The following is a 21392-nucleotide window of genomic DNA, read 5'->3' as shown; positions in this document are numbered from 1 at the left end:
GATTGGTTCAGATGCTCCGTCCATCACCACCCCCTTTTGTACCGCTTTTGGCCGCCATAAGTGTGGCAGGGTATGCTCAGACGTAAGTTCCTTGCTCACGTTGCCACTGGATTCAAGCAAGCCGGGCTGAGGACGGATGTAATGCCAGAAACCGATCCTCGGAAGCTTGTTTCCGGTCCACGGAAGGCATTGCTTGGCAGTTCGGGCTGGACTGTTCCCATGAGGCACAGGGTCAGACTGATTTGCATATAGCCATGTCTGAACTGGGGTGGCAGAGTGGGCTAAAGAACGGTGATGGATTAAACCCAGATCTTTTGACTCGGTGTGAGTGTTTGATTGGTTCGGATGCTCCGTCCATCACCACCCCCTTTTGTACCACTTTTGGCCGCCATAAGTGTGGCAGGGTATGCTCAGACTTGAGTCCCTTGCTCACTTTGCCACTGGATTCAAGCAAGCCGGGCTGAAGACGGCTGTAATGCCAGAAACCGGTACTCGGAAGCTTGTTTCCGGTCCAGGGAAGGCATGGCTTGGCAGTTCGGGCTGGACTGTTCCCATGAGGCACAGGGTCAGACTGATTTGCATATAGCCATGTCTGAACTGGGGTGGCAGAGTGGGCTAAAGAACGGTGATGGATTACACCCAGATCTTTTGACTGGGTGTGAGTGTTTGATTGGTTCGGATGCTCCGTCCATCACCACCCCCTTTTGTACCGCTTTTGGCTGCCATAAGTGTGGCACAGTATGCTCAGACGTGAGTCCCTTGCTCACTTTGCCACTGGAGTCAAGCAAGCCAAGCTTTATACGGCTGTAATGCCAGAAACCGGTCCTCGGAAGCTTGTTTCCGGTCCAGGGAAGGCATGGCTTGGCAGTTCGGGCTGGACTGTTCCCAAGAGGCACAGGGTCAGACTGATTTGCATATAGCCATGTCTGAACTGGGGTGGCAGAGTGGGCTAAAGAACGGTGATGGATTAAACCCAGATCTTTTGACTGGGTGTGAGTGTTTGATTGGTTTGGATGCTCCGTCCATCACCACCCCCTTTTGTATCGCTTTTGGCCGCCATAAGTGTGGCAGGGTATGCTCAGACTTGAGTCCCTTGCTCACTTTGCCACTGGATTCAAGCAAGCCGGGCTGAAGACGGCTGTAATGCCAGAAACCGGTAATCGGAAGCTTGTTTCCGGTCCAGGGAAGGCATGGCTTGGCAGTTCGGGCTGGACTGTTCCCATGAGGCACAGGGTCAGACTGATTTGCATATAGCCATGTCTGAACTGGGGTGGCAGAGTGGGCTAAAGGACGGTGATGGATTACACCCAGATCTTTTGACTGGGTGTGAGTGTTTGATTGGTTCGGATGCTCCGTCCATCACCACCCCCTTTTGTACCGCTTTTGGCTGCCATAAGTGTGGCAGGGTATGCTCAGACGTGAGTCCCTTGCTCACTTTGCCACTGGAGTCAAGCAAGCCGGGCTTTATACGACTGTAATGCCAGAAACCGGTCCTCGGAAGCTTGTTTCCGGTCCAGGGAAGGCATGGCTTGGCAGTTCGGGCTGGACTGTTCCCATGAGGCACAGGGTCAGACTGATTTGCATATATCCATGTCTGAACTGGGGTGGCAGAGTGGGCGAAAGAACGGTGTTGGATTAAACCCAGATCTTTTGACTGGGTGTGAGTGTTTGATTGGTTCGGATGCTCAGTCCATCACCACCCCCTTTTGTACCGCTTTTGGCCGCCATAAGTGTGGCAGGGTATGCTCAGACGTGAGTACCTTGCTCACTTTGCCACTGGATTTAAGCAAGCCGAGCTGAAGACGGCTGTAATGCCAGAAACCGGTCCTCGGAAGCTTGTTTCCGGTCCAGGGAAGGCATTGCTTGGCAGTTCGGGCTGGACTGTTCCCATGAGGCACAGGGTCAGACTGATTTGCATATAGCCTTGTCTGAACTGAGGTGGCAGAGTGGGCTAAAGAACGGTGATGGATTAAACCCAGATCCTTTGACTGGGTGTGAGTGTTTAATTGGTTTGGATGCTCTGTCCATCACCAACCCCTTTTGTACCGCTTTTGGCCGCCATAAGTGTGGCAGGGTATGCTCAGACGAGAGTACCTTGCTCACTTTGCCACTGGATTCAAGCAAGCTGGGCTGAAGACGGCTGTAATGCCAGAAACCGGTCCTTGGAAGCTTGTTTCCGGTCCATGGAAGGCATGGCTTGGCAGTTCGGGCTAGACTGTTCCAATGAGGCACAGGGTCATACTGATTTGCATATAGCCATGTCTGAACTGGGGTTGCAGAGTGGGCTAAAGAACGGTGATGGATTAAACCCAGATCTTTTGACTGCGTGTGAGTGTTTGATTGGTTCAGATGCTCCGTCCATCACCACCCCCTTTTGTACCGCTTTTGGCCGCCATAAGTGTGGCAGGGTATGCTCAGACGTGAGTTCCTTGCTCACTTTGCCACTGGATTCAAGCAAGCCGGGCTGAGGACGGATGTAATGCCAGAAACCGATCCTCGGAAGCTTGTTTCCGGTCCAGGGAAGGCATGGCTTGGCAGTTCGGGCTGGACTGTTCCCATGAGGCACAGGGTCAGACTGATTTGCATATAGCCATGTCTGAACTGGGGTGGCAGAGTGGGCTAAAGAACGGTGATGGATTAAACCCAGATCCTTTGACTGGGTGTGAGTGTTTAATTGGTTTGGATGCTCTGTCCATCACCAACCCCTTTTGTACCGCTTTTGGCCGCCATAAGTGTGGCAGGGTATGCTCAGACGTGAGTACCTTGCTCACTTTGCCACTGGATTCAAGCAAGCTAGGCTGAAGACGGCTGTAATGCCAGAAACCGGTCCTCGGAAGCTTGTTTCCGGTCCATGGAAGGCATGGCTTGGCAGTTCGGGCTAGACTGTTCCAATGAGGCACAGGGTCAGACTGATTTGCGTATAGCCATGTCTGAACTGGGGTGGCAGAGTGGGCTAAAGAACGGTGATGGATTAAACCCAGATCTTTTGACTGGGTGTGAGTGTTTGATTGGTTCAGATGCTCCGTCCATCACCACCCCCTTTTGTACCGCTTTTGGCCGCCATAAGTGTGGCAGGGTATGCTCAGACGTGAGTTCCTTGCTCACTTTGCCACTGGATTCAAGCAAGCCGGGCTGAGGACGGATGTAATGCCAGAAACCGATCCTCGGAAGCTTGTTTCCGGTCCACGGAAGGCATTGCTTGGCAGTTCGGGCTGGACTGTTCCCATGAGGCACAGGGTCAGACTGATTTGCATATAGCCATGTCTGAACTGGGGTGGCAGAGTGGGCTAAAGAACGGTGATGGATTAAACCCAGATCTTTTGACTCGGTGTGAGTGTTTGATTGGTTCGGATGCTCCGTCCATCACCACCCCCTTTTGTACCACTTTTGGCCGCCATAAGTGTGGCAGGGTATGCTCAGACTTGAGTCCCTTGCTCAGTTTGCCACTGGATTCAAGCAAGCCGGGCTGAAGACGGCTGTAATGCCAGAAACCGGTACTCGGAAGCTTGTTTCCGGTCCAGGGAAGGCATGGCTTGGCAGTTCGGGCTGGACTGTTCCCATGAGGCACAGGGTCAGACTGATTTGCATATAGCCATGTCTGAACTGGGGTGGCAGAGTGGGCTAAAGAACGGTGATGGATTACACCCAGATCTTTTGACTGGGTGTGAGTGTTTGATTGGTTCGGATGCTCCGTCCATCACCACCCCCTTTTGTACCGCTTTTGGCTGCCATAAGTGTGGCACAGTATGCTCAGACGTGAGTCCCTTGCTCACTTTGCCACTGGAGTCAAGCAAGCCAAGCTTTATACGGCTGTAATGCCAGAAACCGGTCCTCGGAAGCTTGTTTCCGGTCCAGGGAAGGCATGGCTTGGCAGTTCGGGCTGGACTGTTCCCATGAGGCACAGGGTCAGACTGATTTGCATATAGCCATGTCTGAACTGGGGTGGCAGAGTGGGCTAAAGAACGGTGATGGATTAAACCCAGATCTTTTGACTGGGTGTGAGTGTTTCATTGGTTTGGATGCTCCGTCCATCACCACCCCCTTTTGTACCGCTTTTGGCCGCCATAAGTGTGGCAGGGTACGCTCAGACTTGAGTCCCTTGCTCACTTTGCCACTGGATTCAAGCAAGCCGGGCTGAAGACGGCTGTAATGCCAGAAACCGGTACTCGGAAGCTTGTTTCCGGTCCAGGGAAGGCATGGCTTGGCAGTTCGGGCTGGACTGTTCCCATGAGGCACAGGGTCAGACTGATTTGCATATATCCATGTCTGAACTGGGGTGGCAGAGTGGGCTAAAGGACGGTGATGGATTACACCCAGATCTTTTGACTGGGTGTGAGTGTTTGATTGGTTCGGATGCTCCGTCCATCACCACCCCCTTTTGTACCGCTTTTGGCTGCCATAAGTGTGGCAGGGTATGCTCAGACGTGAGTCCCTTGCTCACTTTGCCACTGGAGTCAAGCAAGCCGGGCTTTATACGACTGTAATGCCAGAAACCGGTCCTCGGAAGCTTGTTTCCGGTCCAGGGAAGGCATGGCTTGGCAGTTCGGGCTGGACTGTTCCCATGAGGCACAGGGTCAGACTGATTTGCATATAGGCATGTCTGAACTGGGGTGGCAAAGTGGGCTAAAGAACGGTGATGGATTAAACCCAGATCTTTTGACTGGGTGTGAGTGTTTGATTGGTTCGGATACTCCGTCCATCACCACCCCCTTTTGTACCGCTTTTGGCCGCCATAAGTGTGGCAGGGTATGCTCAGACGTGAGTCCCTTGCTCACTTTGGTACTGGATTCAAGCAAGCCGGGCTGAAGACGGCTGTAATGCCAGAAACCGGTCCTCGGAAGCTTGTTTCCGGTCCAGGGAAGGCATGGCTTGGCAGTTCAGACTGGACTGTTACCATGAGGCACAGGGTCAGACTGATTTGCATATAGCCATGTCTGAACTGGGGTGGCAGAGTGGGCTAAAAAACGGTGATGGATTAAACCCAGATCTTTTGACTGGGTGTGAGTGTTTGATTGGTTCGGATGCTCCGTCCATCACCACCCCCTTTGTACCGCTTTTGGCCGCCATAAGTGTGGCAGGGTGTGCTCAGACGTGAGTCCCTTGCTCACTTTGCCACTGGATTCAAGCAAGCCGGCTGAAGACGGCTGTAATGCCAGAAACCGGTCCTCGGAAGCTTGTTTCCGGTCCAGGGAAGGCATGGCATGGCAGTTCGGGCAGGACTGTTCCCATGAGGCACAGGGTCAGACTGATTTGCATATATCCATGTCTGAACTGTGGTGGCAGAGTGGGCGAAAGAACGGTGTTGGATTAAACCCAGATCTTTTGACTGGGTGTGAGTGTTTGATTGGTTCAGATGCTCCTTCCATCACCACCCCCTTTTGTACCTCTAACGACACAAGGCAAATTTCTTTCAGCTTTTTCCTTGAAATTGAAGTTAGAGAAATAGGGGAGTCAAAATATTCGGGGTGTACAATCTGTGTTAATAAATCCTTAACATATGTAAACCAATCAATGTTATGGGCCCCCTGGAGTTTTAAACAGTCCTGAATTATTTCCCTGTTAAGCTCAGTTACTTGAGATGTCCATACCTTATGCCATAGCAGGACAGGGCTTACTTTAATAAGGTCTGAAACATAATCCAGTCCTAATTCCTTATGGCAAACATAAGTAGATGTTGAATTAGGAACAGCTAATAGAAATCGCAGAAAAGCATTTTCACAAGCTTGAATTTCGCGGCAATCTGTGATCCCCCATATGCCTGCTCCATATATTGCAGTGGACACACATTTCGATTTGTAAATGTCCACCAAAATGTGCACCGGCCGCCCCCCCAGTTTGTTTGCAAAATGGCGAACTGCGCCAATAGCACGAGCAAAGGCTAATTTCCTGGTGTTGGCAGCTGACGACCAAGTACCCTTGTTATTAAAAGTGATCCCTAAATAAGAGAATGTGTTTGTTAGTTCTATCTTTGACTTCGCTAAAAAGGTATTACATTGGACATTTAACTTTAATGAGCAGCACATACTAAAGGTTTTTACGATGTTAATTTTTAAACCTCTAACTCCCATATAATCTGAGAAGATAGTAAGCGCTCTCTGTAAGCACACTTGAGTCCTGACCATGATTACCGCGTCGTCCGTGTACAATAAAATAGGGGCTGGGGTTCCTCTAATTTGGGGAAAATCAATTTTTTCTCGCGTTAAATGGTTGGCCACACTGTTTATATAAAGATTAAATAAAAAAGGCGCGAGAATGCAGCCCTGACGGACTCCCTTATTTATGGGAGAGTTACGTGTACATTTGCCCTTACTTCCAAAACTTATTTTTGCCCCAGCCCCCCGTTACATTTCTTTAATAAAGTTCAGGATGTTAGGATCAATACCAAGTTGTCTCAAGGTATCCCATAAGATTTCATGACTCAGGCAATCAAATGCCGAGCTCAAGTCGACAAATGTTAAAAATAGATTATCCTTTTTTACTGCCACATGCTTGCCCCTAATTATTGCGAGGTTTAACACTTGTTCCACAGTACCTAGCCCTGCTTTAAAAACGTACTGGAACTTTGAGAGAGCACCTGTTTCTTCTGCACCACGACTGTAACCTATTTAAAATGACTCTACCTGCCACTTTCATCAGGCAATCAAGTAAAGAAATGGGCCTATAGCACTTTGGATTGTTTCGGTCCCCCTTTTTAAAAATTGAGACCACAATTGCTTCTTACCAAGTCTGAGGGAACCCTATTTTGTTGCTGACATTCAGGACATTGGTCAGAAGGGGTGCCCATAGTTTAGTATTGGACTTATAAATATCTATCAGGACCCCATCCGGCCCTGCAGCTTTGCCGGCCGAACTTTCAGCAAGTGCTAATTCAACCTCTGATAAAGAAAATTCTATGTTTACTGGGAGCAAATCCCCCGAATTAATCTCCAAGTTTCCACATGCTTCTGCATACCTATGGTCCACTTGCTCTTCTTTTTTATATAATTCAGTGAAGTAATTTACCCAGGTGTCTTCATCTATAGCGATTTCTATTGAATCTGTTTTTTATCGACAAAGAAAGGGGCATTTACCGCCTTCCAAAAGGCAGTATTATCTTTCAGAATGCAGGCTTGATGTAAGGCTCGCCACGCCTCCTGCTTCAATTCCTTTTTCCGGTTTTTAATTGTGGAGTAATAGATGGCTCTAGCCTTTCTTATCTCGGGGACATTTTTCGGTTCACTTTTAAGGATCGTCTTTAGAGCCGAATGCGCTTTGCTACACGCTGAATCGAACCAGCCCTCCTCTTTAGTTCTCGAACCTTTCCTTAATGTTCCAGTTAGGGCTTTACAAATTTCATTAGAGATGTTCTGAAAGGCTACAAGATCTGAAGAACAATTTGTATTTTCAGTTAGGCAGGTCGTGAAATCTTTATGCCGATTTTTTATTAAGCTTTCAAGAAAGGAGGTAGGCTCTATTCTATTCCATTTTATAGAATAACCATTCACTTTTGCTAGGGCTATCCTATAATTGTAAAGATTTTCAGTTACATCATTAGTCTTACTATTTCTCGAGTTAAAATTTAGAGAAATGCTAATAGGAAAGTGGTCGCTTATTGCAATGTCTCCTGTTTTAAAACTGAGAACGTTGCCGGAATAGCTGTTGGAGACCAAGACGAAATCTATCACCGAGCTGCACCCCCTACTATTAAACGTGGGCCAAAAAGCAGCTTGTGGGCAAGATAACTCATTAGCAAAACCGAGATCCAGTTGGGATGCAAACTTATTAAGGAGGATTCCAGTTGTGGAATGCTCAAAATGGGTGCAAGGGTCACCCTTGAGGTTTTCCAGCCCACAAATGCCTGAGTGACTATGAGAACATAGATGGCAATTTAAATCTCCCATCAATATAACACAATTCCCAGCCTGGCTATTTTCATATGAGATTTGTGAAATTTGTATAAGTTCATCAAATACCTTATTTATTTCAGTTTTTGGGATATTGTTATAGAAGTTGATCAAGGTAACAACTTGATGACCTCCCATTGTAAGTAGCAGGGACTGGTAATAATCAGAACCCATATTATATTGCCTGACCGTAACATTTGTAGTATTAGATATATAAATACAAAGACCTCCAGAATTTCTACCCCTCCTTGACTGCTTGGCGGGTGAAAAGAAAGTACGAAAGCCATTTATATGAATGTCTTCCCGCTCCCAGCAATCCTGTAAACAAATAGAAAAGTTATCTATAAAGGGTAGAAAGGCTGATTCCTTAAGTTTAATTGATAGGCCCGCTATGTTCCAGGATAATAAGGAGATTTTATCGCCCTTATCTATAATCTTGCTTAGGACAGTTTCCTGTTTTGAAGGAGTTAAACCGCCTCCACGGGCTATTAGCGCAGGGCATCCCTCAAGGTCCCGTTGATAATCTAACATAGCATGTTCTTGATCGGCCCCATGTACTCTGTCCGCCAGGTTACCCATAATCTCTACAACATGCCCAGTAGTATTAGGGGTGCTATCACCCCCTTCATCTGGTGCGATACATATACTTCGGTGATCTTCGCCAAGGTTACCCGCTACATCGCTTCTCTTTATCAGGTCGCAAATTTTTACATAATTTTGATCGCCTTGCCCCTCATTGGCAACAATTGTATTCTCTTTGATCGACCGTAGTCAGTCCACCATTTCTAGGCAGCTAAACCTATTTACGGCGGGTACAACTCTCCAGTTATTTGTTTCTTCACTCCCCCCATTTGCCATCCCACTCCGCGCGCGGTGCCTAACCCGTGTCCATTCGCCTCCACTGTCAGATAAGTCAGTCATAGGGTAAAAATATGAGAGTGGTCTAGCTTCTATAGCTGCCCTTATGTTTTGGTTTCTCCATGTGCAAATATAATCCACCGTGCGTGGGTCTTCGAAATTGACCAACACGCAATCCCCCGGGATTGTTTTTGTGCTGTTCCCCACCCATGCAATTCTGCGTACCATTAAAAACTTACTCGTCACATGTGGGGGTAGGGGACGATTAAAATTAAGCCAATGTGACACTTTGTTCTTCAAAGACAGAAAGGATTCCTCAGTGTGTTTTCTCAATTCAGGGACCCCTGTCAATACTACTAAGTATGGACTAGTTTCTGGTGGTAGGTTAATAGTCCCCCCTGAGGTTCCCCCACTGGCAAACCCGCTCTTGGATTTTTGGAGGATACATTACATAGATTTGTTTCTAATCTAGGGAGCTTGTTAGGTCCAGTGGTTTTATCGGGGATTTCCTCGTCGATGCATTCGTATTATTTAAGTTCAAATGCTGGGCAGGGAGAGGAGATGTGCTAATCACTTGTATGTCAGGTGCGGCATGTGGGTATACTGGGGATGGCGTCTTTACCTTCACGATGTCTAACAGACCCCCCGTAGTCAAATCCAGCTGGCATAGCTGGTGTTCTAAACATGAGAGTCTAGTTTCCAATGGAGTGAGGAGTGATTTGAGTAGCGCCCTCAATTTTTTTGATAGTGAGTCGTCGGCTTCCTCAGTGTTAACTGCAATATTTGCTACATCTCCGGATACTAAGTTTACACTCTGTAGGTCCGAAGGCGGGGTAACCTGCCTATTCGGAGTATTTGGATCACAATCCCCCATTTGCTTATCAGATATATCTTTAACACCCATGGCTTTTGCTACTTTCGGTTTTCTACCTCCCATGGCGGTAGTGTTAACCCGTTTTCTTTTTGATATTGCAACCTCCTGTCTCTCCCGTAGTTGTCTGGTGTTATTTACTAGTGGCGGAGTGAACCTTATTATTTCTGAGGTGGCCTCTGGTACTGTTGGTGAATACAAATCAATCTCAAGCTGCGTATGTGGCTGCTCCTGAGAGCTGGGCAGAGTGTGCACAAGGGCTGATACCTCCAGAGTATTAGTTCTTCTTGTGTGCTCTGGGGTGCGGGCGGTTGCAAAAGTGTCCCATGGATGATCTCTTAACCATAGCTAGGTCTTGGGACACCCTACGTTCCATTAGAGTAATCCCTTGGTCAATTACTGAGTTAGCTCTTATTATGAAGTTATCTAAGGTACCTGTTAATAGGGACCGTGCCATAGTGGCTTTACTTCTACTTTCACGTGTGGACATGTTATAAGAAGCTTTTAAAAAACAAAACTTACTACTATAGAAATATGCATGCAATATCTCTGTGACAGGCTAAAAGCGGATGGGCCGGTCCGGTCTCTATCGGTCTATAACGGGCCCGCCCTTGGCCCGGGCTTCGCCCGCGCACATCCCGCGTTGCGTAGTATGGGCGTGTTTATATGCAGCAGTAGGCGAGGATTATGCGGGAAGAGGCACCAGCTGTGGCAGAAGCTGAGGCTGCTGGTCCTCGCAGTCCCGCGTTGGCGAACTTGTAGTCCTCAGTCCCAGCCGTCCCAGTACAATGAAGCTTCCTCTGTGCTCTGACTTCCTTGGGGTATCAACTGCTGCGAGCGGCTCCCGCAAAGCGGGGGCCGCCAGCAGTTTTAAGGCAGCAGCAGGCGGGGAATATGCGGAAAGAGGCACCAGCTGTGGCAGAAGCTGAGGCTGCTGGTCCTCACAGTCCCGCGTTGGTGAACTTGTAGTCCTCAGTCCCAGCCATCCCAGTACAATGAAGGTCCCTCTGTGCTCCGACTTCCACGAGGGTATCAACTGCTGCAAGCGGCACCCACGAAGCGGGGGCCGCGAGCAGTTTTAAGGCAGCAGCAGGCGGGGAATATGCGGGAAGAGGCACCAGCTGTGGCAGAAGCTGAGGCTGCTGCTCCTAGCAGTCCCGCGTTGGCGAACTTGTAGTCCTGAGTCTCAGCCGTCCGAGTACAATGAAGGTCCCTCTGTGCTCCAACTTCCACAAGGGTATCAACTGCTGCGAGTGGCACCCCTCAGTAATGGCCGCCGCTTTAGAGGCTCACTCCATTTCCGGGCTTTGTATTCACTGACGGTAACCACGCTCACAGTCATGTGACTTGCACAACACGCCCATATGTAGGTGACGGCCCGATACCGGATCACCTTTCCGGACTCGGCGGCGAGGGGTAGGTCCATTTACGGAGGCACGGGGATCAAAAAGTAAGTGTCTGTCACGCACACCGACGAGCGGGACCGGCGTATTCACATTGCGCATCCTGCACCCGCTCTATGCCATGACATTTTGATTGCTTGCTGGTGAAACGATGAGTGAGCGGTTTTGTGGCGAAAACTTTAATTAGAGTGATAACTGTATGAGTCACATGTGTGAGTCTGAGCCACAACATCATCTAATTTGCAACTCTTCCCCTGCATTTTTTGTAAGACAACGAGGGTGAGAGTGGTAACTGTGCGAAATGTGCATGGGCAAGTTCAAGCCTAAGTATTATGTAACTCACCAGTCTTCCGCCCGCATTTTCCTTTGAGACATAGAGGGTGCGAGTTATCGGGACCTGCTACATTCTCCGATATCAGCTCCCCCGTCCCCTTACAACTCATACTGAGGGGCATCCATGATTTTGCTGAGTGTAATACATATCAACGACATGCCGTACTTTACCAATGCATGTGGCTTCTCCTATTACAGCCTGCAATAATAAGTGCCCTGTCCTAAGTAAATAAGTGGTCCCCATTACACAACGTGGGGAATTAGTCAACCGGCTGGCCACCACTGCACGGATATTCTTAAACGAACGCATGATCAGCGGCAAATCGCCGTTTTCAACGCGTGTAGCATTCCCAGCATTTAGCCGCACTCTTGAGAATAAGAGAGAGAAAGAGAGAGAGAAAGAGGGGAGGCTTTGAAACTGTATTAACCAAGTCAGCCTTTGCGCTAGCCACTTTTTCAAGTTGAGTAAGTACATTTCGTATGCTGCTTTATTTTAACACTTACAACTCTTTAAATCAGTTTGAGCAACTGTACACAAGGAAGACGAGTAAGCTCAGAGGTCAATAATGGCACTTGTCTGCCATACTTAGCCTGAAAGCAAAGAGGTTAAATCCGATGTACTACCCGCCGGGTGCTGTTGTTGTAGCTCACCATTGAACAGATAGGTGAGTGCCAAGAATTTAATGACACCATGAGAATACTGCCTTCAATATTGTTTTTATTGTGTTTTCCCACATGGGCATGCCACTCACTATGCTCACTAAGGATGATAACAGATACTGTTTTTAATTCACATGCTAGCGACACCCACACTGGCATGTTACACTGAGTGTTTTAGGTCACGCACTGTTGTTTGTGGAGTATAACCTGATGTGATTTGCTTTCTTTTGTCTCCCAACCTAGGCAAATACAGCACAACACAGGTACACTGTCCTTTTCCGTTTAATATTTTTAATACGGAGGAAAAGACACCTTGTAGACAGTTTTTCACGATTTAAACATTTTGTGACATTGGTCCTGAAGAATCGCTAGTCAGTGTACAAATAGCGAGAAACATGTCGACCCAGTCCTACACAAACTAGCCTAGTCTCGCAGGAGCAAGGGACCCCTAGAATAAACCTGATCTTGGCACCCTCAGCCCCATTTTAACTCACAGCAACATCTACATTACCCTGACCCTATACCCGCACTTCACCCATACGGCAGTTGGATAGAAGATCTCCGCCAAAGAGCCCCTCTTAGAGGTGTTGCCCATTGGCTATTGCACCGCCGACCCAACGAGGAGCACTGCCGATGATGAAGCATGACACCTACAAGGGTGTGTGAGGCCATTACATCCAACATATTGGATGCCCATCCGTAGGTTTCCTTTTGGCTCCTACGACATCCACACAACTGAACGGACCTAAAAAAAACTCTCCATTATTATGAAGAGCCCGGTACCATTTTTTGATACTGTCACTTTGGGCGAACACCGTGGCTGGACCTACCAGTCCCCTATGTGAGTGGTGATTTTGCCTTCTCCTGTACACCAGGCCCTTTTCTTCCCCCCTCCTTTTGTAAACACTGCATGGGTACTACCTGGGAAAATGAAGGTGTCAATAAGCGGTATATAAGTGGTTAGAGGACTGCATGGACAGTGCACATGTTATTGTAGCACTGCATGTGTTAGTGTCTGGGTCATTGCTTGAGTACATGGGTAGTGACTGGATATTTAGAGTGCTGCAATGAGAGTGCATGATGAATTTTTGAGTTCTTGGGTTTTGGCAGAGTGATTGGATAAGGACTTGGGACTGGCTGGGTAATTGAAGAAGTGCATAGGTAGTAACAAGGAGATTAGTAAACTGTATAGGTAGCAGTCAAAGTAATGTAGAAGTGCATGAATAAGTGCCTGGGTAATTGCATGAGTACATGGGCACTGACTGGATGATTAGAGTACTGCAGTGTGAGTGCATGGTGAATGTATATGTGCTTGGGTATTGGTGCAGTGATTAGATAAGGACATGGTACTGTCTGGATGACTGGAGTAGTGCACGGAAAGTGACAGTGTGATTGCTGGACTGCATGGGAACTACCTGTGTAATTGGAGGAGTGAGTCAGTAGCGTGGAGGTGGTAAGAGGACTGCATGTATAGTGCACATAAGATTGTAGCATTAGATGAGTTAGTACCTGGGTCATTGCATGAGTACATGGATAGTGACTGGATACTTAGAGTGTTGAAAGGAGAGTGCGTGGTGATTTGTAAGTGCTTGGGTTTTAGCAGAGTGCTTGGATAAGTACATGGGACTGGCTGAGTAACTGGAGGAGTGCATTGCTAGTAACAGGGAGATTAGTAAACTGTACAGATAAAAGTGAAAGGAATGCAGAAGTGCATGAATAAGTGCTGGGTAATTGCATGAGTACATGGGTGCTGACTGGATGATAAGAGTACTGCAATGTGAGTGCATGGTGAATTTATAAGTGCTTGGGTATTGGCGGTGTGATGGGATTAGTATATGGTACTGACTGGGTGATTGGAGGAGTGCAATGGTAGTCACAGTGTGATTGCTGGAGTGCATTGATACTACCAGGGTCATTGGAGGAGTGAATCTGTAGAGTGGAGGTGGTTAGAGGACTGCATGGATAGTGCACATCTAATTGTAGCACTACATGTTTTAGTGTCTGGGGTTTTGTACACGTACATGGATAGTGACTGGATACTGAGAGTGCTGCAAGTTGACATCATGCTGATGTTTTAAGTGTTTGGGTTTTGGTGCAGTGATTAGATAAGGACATGGTACTGGCTGGATGATTGGAGGAGTGCACGGAGAGTGACAGTGTGCTTGCTGGACTGCATGGGTCCTACTTGGGTAATTGGAGGAGTGAGTCAGTAGTGTGGAGGTGGTTAGAAGACTAAATGGATAGTGTACATTTCATTGTAGCACTACATGTGTTAATACCGGAGTCATTTTACAAGTACATGGATAGTGACTGCATAATTAGAGTGCTGTAAGTTGACAGCATGGTGAATTTATAAGTGCTTGGGTTTTGGCGCAGTGATTAGATAAGGACATGGTACTGGCTGGATGATTGGAGGAGTGCATAAAGAGTGACAGTATTATTGCTGGACTGCATGGGTCCTACTTGGGTAATTGGAGAAGTGAATCAATAGTGTGAAGGTGGTTAGAGAACTACATGGATAGTGCACATTTCTATGTAGCACTGCATGTGTTAATGCCTGAATCATTGTACAAGTACATGGATAGTGACAGGATACTTAGAGTGCTGCAAGTTGACAGCATGGTGAATTTATAAGTCCTTGGAGTTTGGCACAGTGATTAGATAAGCACATGGTACTGGCTGGAAGATTGGGGGAGTGCACAGAGAGTGACAGTGTGATTGCTGGACTGCATGGGTACTACTTGGGTAATTGGAGGAGTGAATCAGTAGTGTGGAGGTGGTTAGAAGATTACATGAATAGTGTACATTTCATTGTAGCACTACATGTGTTAATACCTGAGTCATTGTACAAGTACATGCATAGTGACTGCATACTTAGAGTGCTGTAAGTTGATAGCATGGTGAATTTATAAGTGCTTGGGTTTTGGCGCAGTGATTAGATAAGGACATGGTACCGGCTGGATGATTGGAGGAGTGCACGAAGAGTGACAGTATTATTGCTGGACTGCATGGGTACTACTTGGGTTATTGGAGGAGTGAATCAGTAGTCTGGAGGTGGTTAGAGGACCCCATGGATACTGCACATTTGATTGTAGCACTGCATGTGTTAATGCCTAAGTCATTGTACAAGTTCATGGATAGTGACTGGATACTTAAGTTGAAAGCATGGTGAACTTATAAGTGCTTGGGTTTGGCACAGTGATTAGATAAGGACATGGAACTGGTTGGATGATTGGATGAGTGCAGGGAGAGTCACGGTGTGATTGCTGGACTGCATGGGTACCACCAGGGTAATTGGAGGAGTGAATCAGTAGTGTGGAGGTAGTTAGAGGACTGCATGGATAGTGCAAATTTGATTGTAGCACTGCATGTGTTAATGCCTGAGTCATTGTACAAGTGCATGGATAGTGACTTGATACTTAGAGTGCTGCAAGTTGACAGTATGGTGAATTTATAAGTGCTTGGGTTTTGGTGCAGTATTTAGATAAGGACATGGTACTGGCTGGATGATTGGAGGAATGCACGGAGAGGGGAAACAACTTTTACAATGCAGTCATTATATCACACTACATTTACATAGCAGTCATTACATCATTACAGCGCAATATCCTTTACATCGCATTTCATTACAATGCAGCCATTACATTGCATGTCACTAAACACATGTCCTTACAATGCATGCCACTACAACGCAGGCATTACATCGCAAGTCATTACAACGCATACCATTACAACGCATGTTACCCTTATACTATCCAACACTTACCCTACTGTTGCACTCACTGGAGTTAGAATAGTAATTTTTACCCCTACACTATCCAACACTTAAATAGTTGAGTAGGGGAGTAAAATGGCCACTGCTGCCATTTGCGGACACCAAACTTGATTCTGGCATTGATGCCTGGAGAAGGTAAGCGCTGCGTACAACTCACGGGGAGGCCAAGCGATGTGTTAACATGCCGCTCACGAATGGAGTGTAATTATGATCTCTCGTCCTGTAGATTTAATTATTCATTGAAACTGGCAGAGACGTCCACTGGCAACCAAACTTATCTCATACGGTAAGCTCTCCATATCACCCACGACCGCCTCGTTGATAGTACTCATTCACACCGTGTCCCATATTTTACTCCATGGGACCGACCGCCAAATAACCACCTTTTAATGCAGCTGAATAGTATCACGCATCACTGCCCAACATCGTACCAGATCACCAGATCACGTCGTGTCCCGCTTATATTCACGGGCACCTCCGCTCATTCTCCCCCGTATTAACCTGCAGGATATATTTTTTCTATACCGCATTAGACACGCGGGAGACCTCGATCTCGCTCACATGCCTTTTTTTCTGATATCGTCCTTGAATAACTGATCACGTTGTGTCCCATCACACACCATCATGGGACCCACTGCGCACTCTCTCCCCTTCATTCCGTCGAATATATATATTTTTGAAATACCCTACAGGGTATCAGAAGAGCCAGGTCTTGATTACGGGCATCTACTGCCATCCATGTAAATTACGCCACCCTTCATGTAGGCACAGAGTAAACCTTGTAACGATAATGTCTAACTTAGCCTATAACTCAAATTACATATCTTAGTTTATGTGGATACTTTCTCCCCTTGCTGACACATTGAACTAATTCTTACTTGACCTTTTCGTCTTCCCTTCCCTTTATCATCATCTGGACCCACTTCTCCACAACTGAATGTAAATATACGCGCATTTCTTCTTTTATTTATTTGATTTTGGTTGCAATGTTTCCATCGATTTCTGACTTATCTGCTGATAATAATCCGCTGAAGACAATAATGTTCTGCGCGATATTTGTGACTCCAAACACGATGGTGTATGACCAATTGTGTTCCCCTATTCGTATCTTGTTTCATATACCCATTATGTGATTTCAATCATGACCTTTCTGCAAATATAACCATATGCCTCTGGCATAATGCTTGGACAATATTGCCTTAAACGTATGGTGGTATTGCACAACATTAATGATACATGACCTACTCTAAATGAAACCTGTCTCCATACATATGTGGATATACACTGATGTTATTATGTTGTCTTACACTTTACAAATTGCACGTTCTTGGTACACACTAATGATTTTTGTATTATACTTCACTGTACATACTGCACTTTCCTGGAATATACCTATGTATTTATTATGTTTTATTGCTAACCCACATTGTTCTAAATGTTATACCCTGTACATATATACATACAGCCCTGATGAAGCCCCAGGCCAGAAGGCCTTGTAAGGGGACGAAACACGTGTTGGCTATCTCTCTTTGAACAATCCTCCTACAAAGGAGCTCTTACACCTGTATAATAAACACTGCACATCACAAGCCAAGTCCGGGAACTTTTTCCACAATCATAAATACTATTATTCATATTTGTCCTGACCTGCCTTGGACTATCCAACACTTACCCTACTGTTGCACTCACTGGAGTTAGAATAGTAATGTTTACCCCTACACTAGTGAACACTTACCCTACTGTTGCACTCACTGGCGTTAGAATAGTAATTATTACCCCTATACTTTCTAACACTTGCCTTAAATGCAATGTAATGGTATGCATTGTAATGGTATGCGTTGTAAAGGTATAATGCAATGTAATGGAATGCGTTGTAAAGGTAGTTTCTAAAAATGTGATGTATTGGCTTGCAATGTAAAACAATGCGTTGTGAAAGATGTTGCAATGTGAAAACGGTGTTGTAAAGGCATGCATTGTTAATGTATGCTTTGTAATGTCATACATTCGATTGCGATGCCTCCTCCTGGGCGGATGAGGCGGTCCTAGCACAGGATCTTGTATCCGTAGGGAATGACAGTGGCGATGTTGGGTGAAGAGTTGTCTTTAATCCAGGTTTCTGTGAGGAAGGTGACATCCCGCAAGTGGGTGTTGAGGAGATCCCAGATTTCGTGCTTGTGTAGGGAACGTACTTTGAGGTAGATGCAGTTGAGTGGTTTGTGAGCTTTGATGTCTGGTAGGCTGGGAGATGCTGCTGAGGTACGGAGATGGGTGAAGGTGCGAAAGCAGTGTAGACAGGAGAGAGGACCTTGGGTGTTTTTTGGTGTAGAGAGCTGGCAGTTGTTGCTGCCTCCAGGGTTGAGAGCCTGGAGAGTGCTGGAGTTGTAGTGGAGATGGGTTTGAGGACCCGGCTCCCTGGCACTGGTAGCTGAGGGGAGCAGATGGGCTTGCATTTGACATGCCATAGGCGCGCCAGCTGTGCAACGTTCGGCGGCCCGCATTAAGTAGGGATCTGGGGAGGGTGGGTCAGCAGGGAGGTGGGAAGGACACTCTGGAGGGGGAGAGGCCATGGGGGCAGCAACCTTGGGGGATGCAGTAAAACAAGGAAAAGGGAAAGACAAAAGGAAGGTAACAAAGAGGGCACAGAGTAAAGAGCCAAGAGGAAAAAGGAGGGCACATAGAAAAGAGGCAAGAGAGGTAGAGGTAGACCAGCTGCAGAGCAGAGTGCTCTTCCAATGGACAACCAGGGACGACGTGCTGCAGGACTCTGTAGGTGGAGGAGGGCCTTGAACACCCTGCAACAGTGAGCTCAAGTGGCAACACTCAGAGGTGGAGCTGTGTGGGGGAGAGCAGTCACACTGACCAGGTCAGTGGTCTTGCTCTTCCTGCCACGCAGCAGCTGGCATTAAGTAGGGATCAGGGGAGGGCAGGTCAGTTGAGAGGTGGAAAGGACACACTGGAGGGGGAGGGGGCGGGGAAGCAGCGGCAGGGGAGATCATGCTGCAAAAAGAAAGAAGAAACACTTTAAAACAAGAAAAGGGAAAGACAGAAGGCAAATAAAGAAGAGTGCACAGACGAAAGAGGAAAGAGAGAAAAAGAAAGCACAGAGAAAAGAAGCAAGAGAGACAGAGATGGAAGAGCAGAAGAGCAGAATCCTCCACCCTTTCTAAGAAACAGAACTGACCTACACGGAAATGGAGATCTGTCCATGACTATGCTTTGGTCAACTGTGAAAGCCACGATCAGCACTTGTGTCTCCTTGCCCCACACTTGACAGTTCAAGTAATGGGCCATAGCTCCAGCCCTGATTTGCCCATTACACAATAAAGCACATTGCTGGATACATGGATAGACAGCTAATCTTTGCAATTTGAAGTTTGAACTCATTTATAGTTAAATTCCTACAGTAAGTTGTCAGACCCATAGTATAGTATCAACTCCTAGCTTGCCAATTACCCGTAAAGTGCTTTGTGATATTTGTGTGCTCTTTCATAATAGTCTATAAAGCACTGAAAAGAAGAAAGGCATTTCTTAAAAATGACAATTTCTTTATTATTCAAAACTGGTTAGCTGCCAAAGGTTTCATTGTCGTCCTGTACAATACTATGGCACTCCCATCCCTTTAAAACCACCAGCTTCAATCACTCTACATATTCAGCCCCATATAAGGGCTGTAAACTACACTGAGACAAAGTTTTCATTGGTTAGGTGACAAACTATGGGACATTTGTCCTATACTTAGGCCAACAATGCTTTGTTATACCAAAAGAGAAAAAACATTGACAATTATACAAAGGAACACCAACATAATTAATCGTTAGCTTGAGACTGGGCTATCAAGTACCTTATTGTAACTGGCCAGGCAGGCAGAATTTAACTGACCACTGCCATACAGACTGCTGGATTAACTGTTCTCAGGCAAAGTGAAAGTGTTTTAGTCAACCTACAATCGAGAACTGCTTAAATAGTGGTGTAGGAAGGTGGAATTCGACTGCATGGTTACCCCCACGTTTTACCTGGTGTTCCGATGGTTTTTTACTTAGTTTGGCTGGGATCCTGCTATCCAGGGTCCCAGCCTATCTGTTTCCCTCTGTAAACTGATTGCATGTACATTAGGTACACTCCAAATTGGTTACTGGGTTCCCCCTGTTGAGTACCAAGTACATGGTACCTTAGGTACCAAGGGCATAGGTACACCAGAGGCCTAACTGGGGTTGAAGCATGTATTATGCCTGGGAAGCCTTCCAAAATGACACCACAGGTTTGCTACTGCAGCCTGGGTACGGAGGTGCTTGCACCCCTTACTTAGATATAGTATACCAATATCTACCTTTTAAAACAAATATAAACCCATACGTCACTACTATGGCAGGCCTTGACAATCCTGGAGGCAGAGTGCTTTGATATGTGGGAGAGGATGCCCTAGCATGAGCTGAGCCGCGCTGAGCTTTCGGAATCCCTTCTGTGATTCGGCCATGCCATATACTCTTAAGTGCATTATAACCTTGCGGTTAATGCCAACTTTGGAATGGCAATAAACAACTAAACAAAAGCCAATACTGCAATTGCTATTTGGAAAAACACATAAATTGCTGCGCACTAAGAATTAAACTAAGCACGAGTTAGGACAGTTTTGTCAGAATAAATCACATTTATTATTTTTGAAAATGTATAATTATTCGTTGGTTTAAAGTTCACCATGAAATTCAGAACAATTTACCACACGGACAATACAAAAAACTATTTTCATAAAAATTACATTTGCATAAAAAGTGCACATAAATAGAAAAACAACATTCATACGTGATTGATCAATATTCACATTCAAATCTCACTCTTTCACACATACCAGGCACACACAAATATATATTTACAATCTAGAATGTCCTCAAGCTGAGCTTCGAACCTGTAGTATGAGTGCGCACTAATATGAGACAAGCCGGGAGAAGACACTCTACAAAACAAATTAACAGGTACAACTAGTCACTCAACCTGTATACACTCTGGTACAATTCAAAATATACCTCTCACAGACACTCATCAAGTGACCAGCACCCGGACGTACGTGATTCGTGTCGATGTTGGGATTTATAATCTGAAAGGGAGAGGGGGGTCTGTTAGTGAATTAAAGCGTCGGAATTGCCTGGGTAGGTCGAAATGGCAAGAAGAAGGCTGAAAGGGCGCTTACTTGATAAAATCCTCGGTGTTCGGCAGAAAAGTAAAAGAGGCGGGCGGGGCCGAAATTAATCAGAGACCTGTCGGGAAGGAAAGCAAATGTGAGGCGTTTGTACGCGAGCACCCGGAAGATTGTTTCAGCGAGCTGGTCGCTCGGGCGACTTACCTTTTGCTTGCCGGCGTGTTGCCTCAATGTAAAGTCCAATCTGTGTCAACAGTTGACACGGGATCGGGCTGGCGTGCAAGGTGCGCCTATGAACGCAATTCCACTTCCGGGTTGAGGTGCCTCTGGGAATTGTAATTTGGGGCTGGCTCCTTCTGAACTACATACATTCACGAGCTATACAAACCATGGGCAGGGGCGCTAGTGTGTACATATCTGCTACAAAATTCTGGGGTAAATTAATTGAGTCTGTACAGTTCAGACATTTCATTCA

General features: G+C 46.5%; 1 long non-coding RNA gene across 1 annotated transcript in view; it reads right to left on the bottom strand.

Annotated features, from left to right (window-relative positions):
- LOC144771708 (uncharacterized) overlaps positions 1 to 21172 on the bottom strand; it is a 132030-nt gene extending 110858 nt beyond the window's left edge. Inside the window, exons 1-3 of the long non-coding RNA XR_013599437.1 lie at positions 21122 to 21172; positions 20969 to 21035; positions 20805 to 20875 (exon numbers count right to left, since the gene is read on the bottom strand). This is a non-coding gene — a long non-coding RNA (uncharacterized LOC144771708). The remainder of the gene's footprint in view (positions 1 to 20804; positions 20876 to 20968; positions 21036 to 21121) is intronic.
- Between the last annotated feature and the right edge of the window lie 220 nt (positions 21173 to 21392).

The sequence above is a fragment of the Lissotriton helveticus genome, chromosome 8 (genome assembly GCF_964261635.1).
Source record: "Lissotriton helveticus chromosome 8, aLisHel1.1, whole genome shotgun sequence".
Lineage (NCBI taxonomy): Eukaryota > Metazoa > Chordata > Amphibia > Caudata > Salamandridae > Lissotriton > Lissotriton helveticus.
This window is presented reverse-complemented; position numbering and strand designations above follow the sequence as displayed.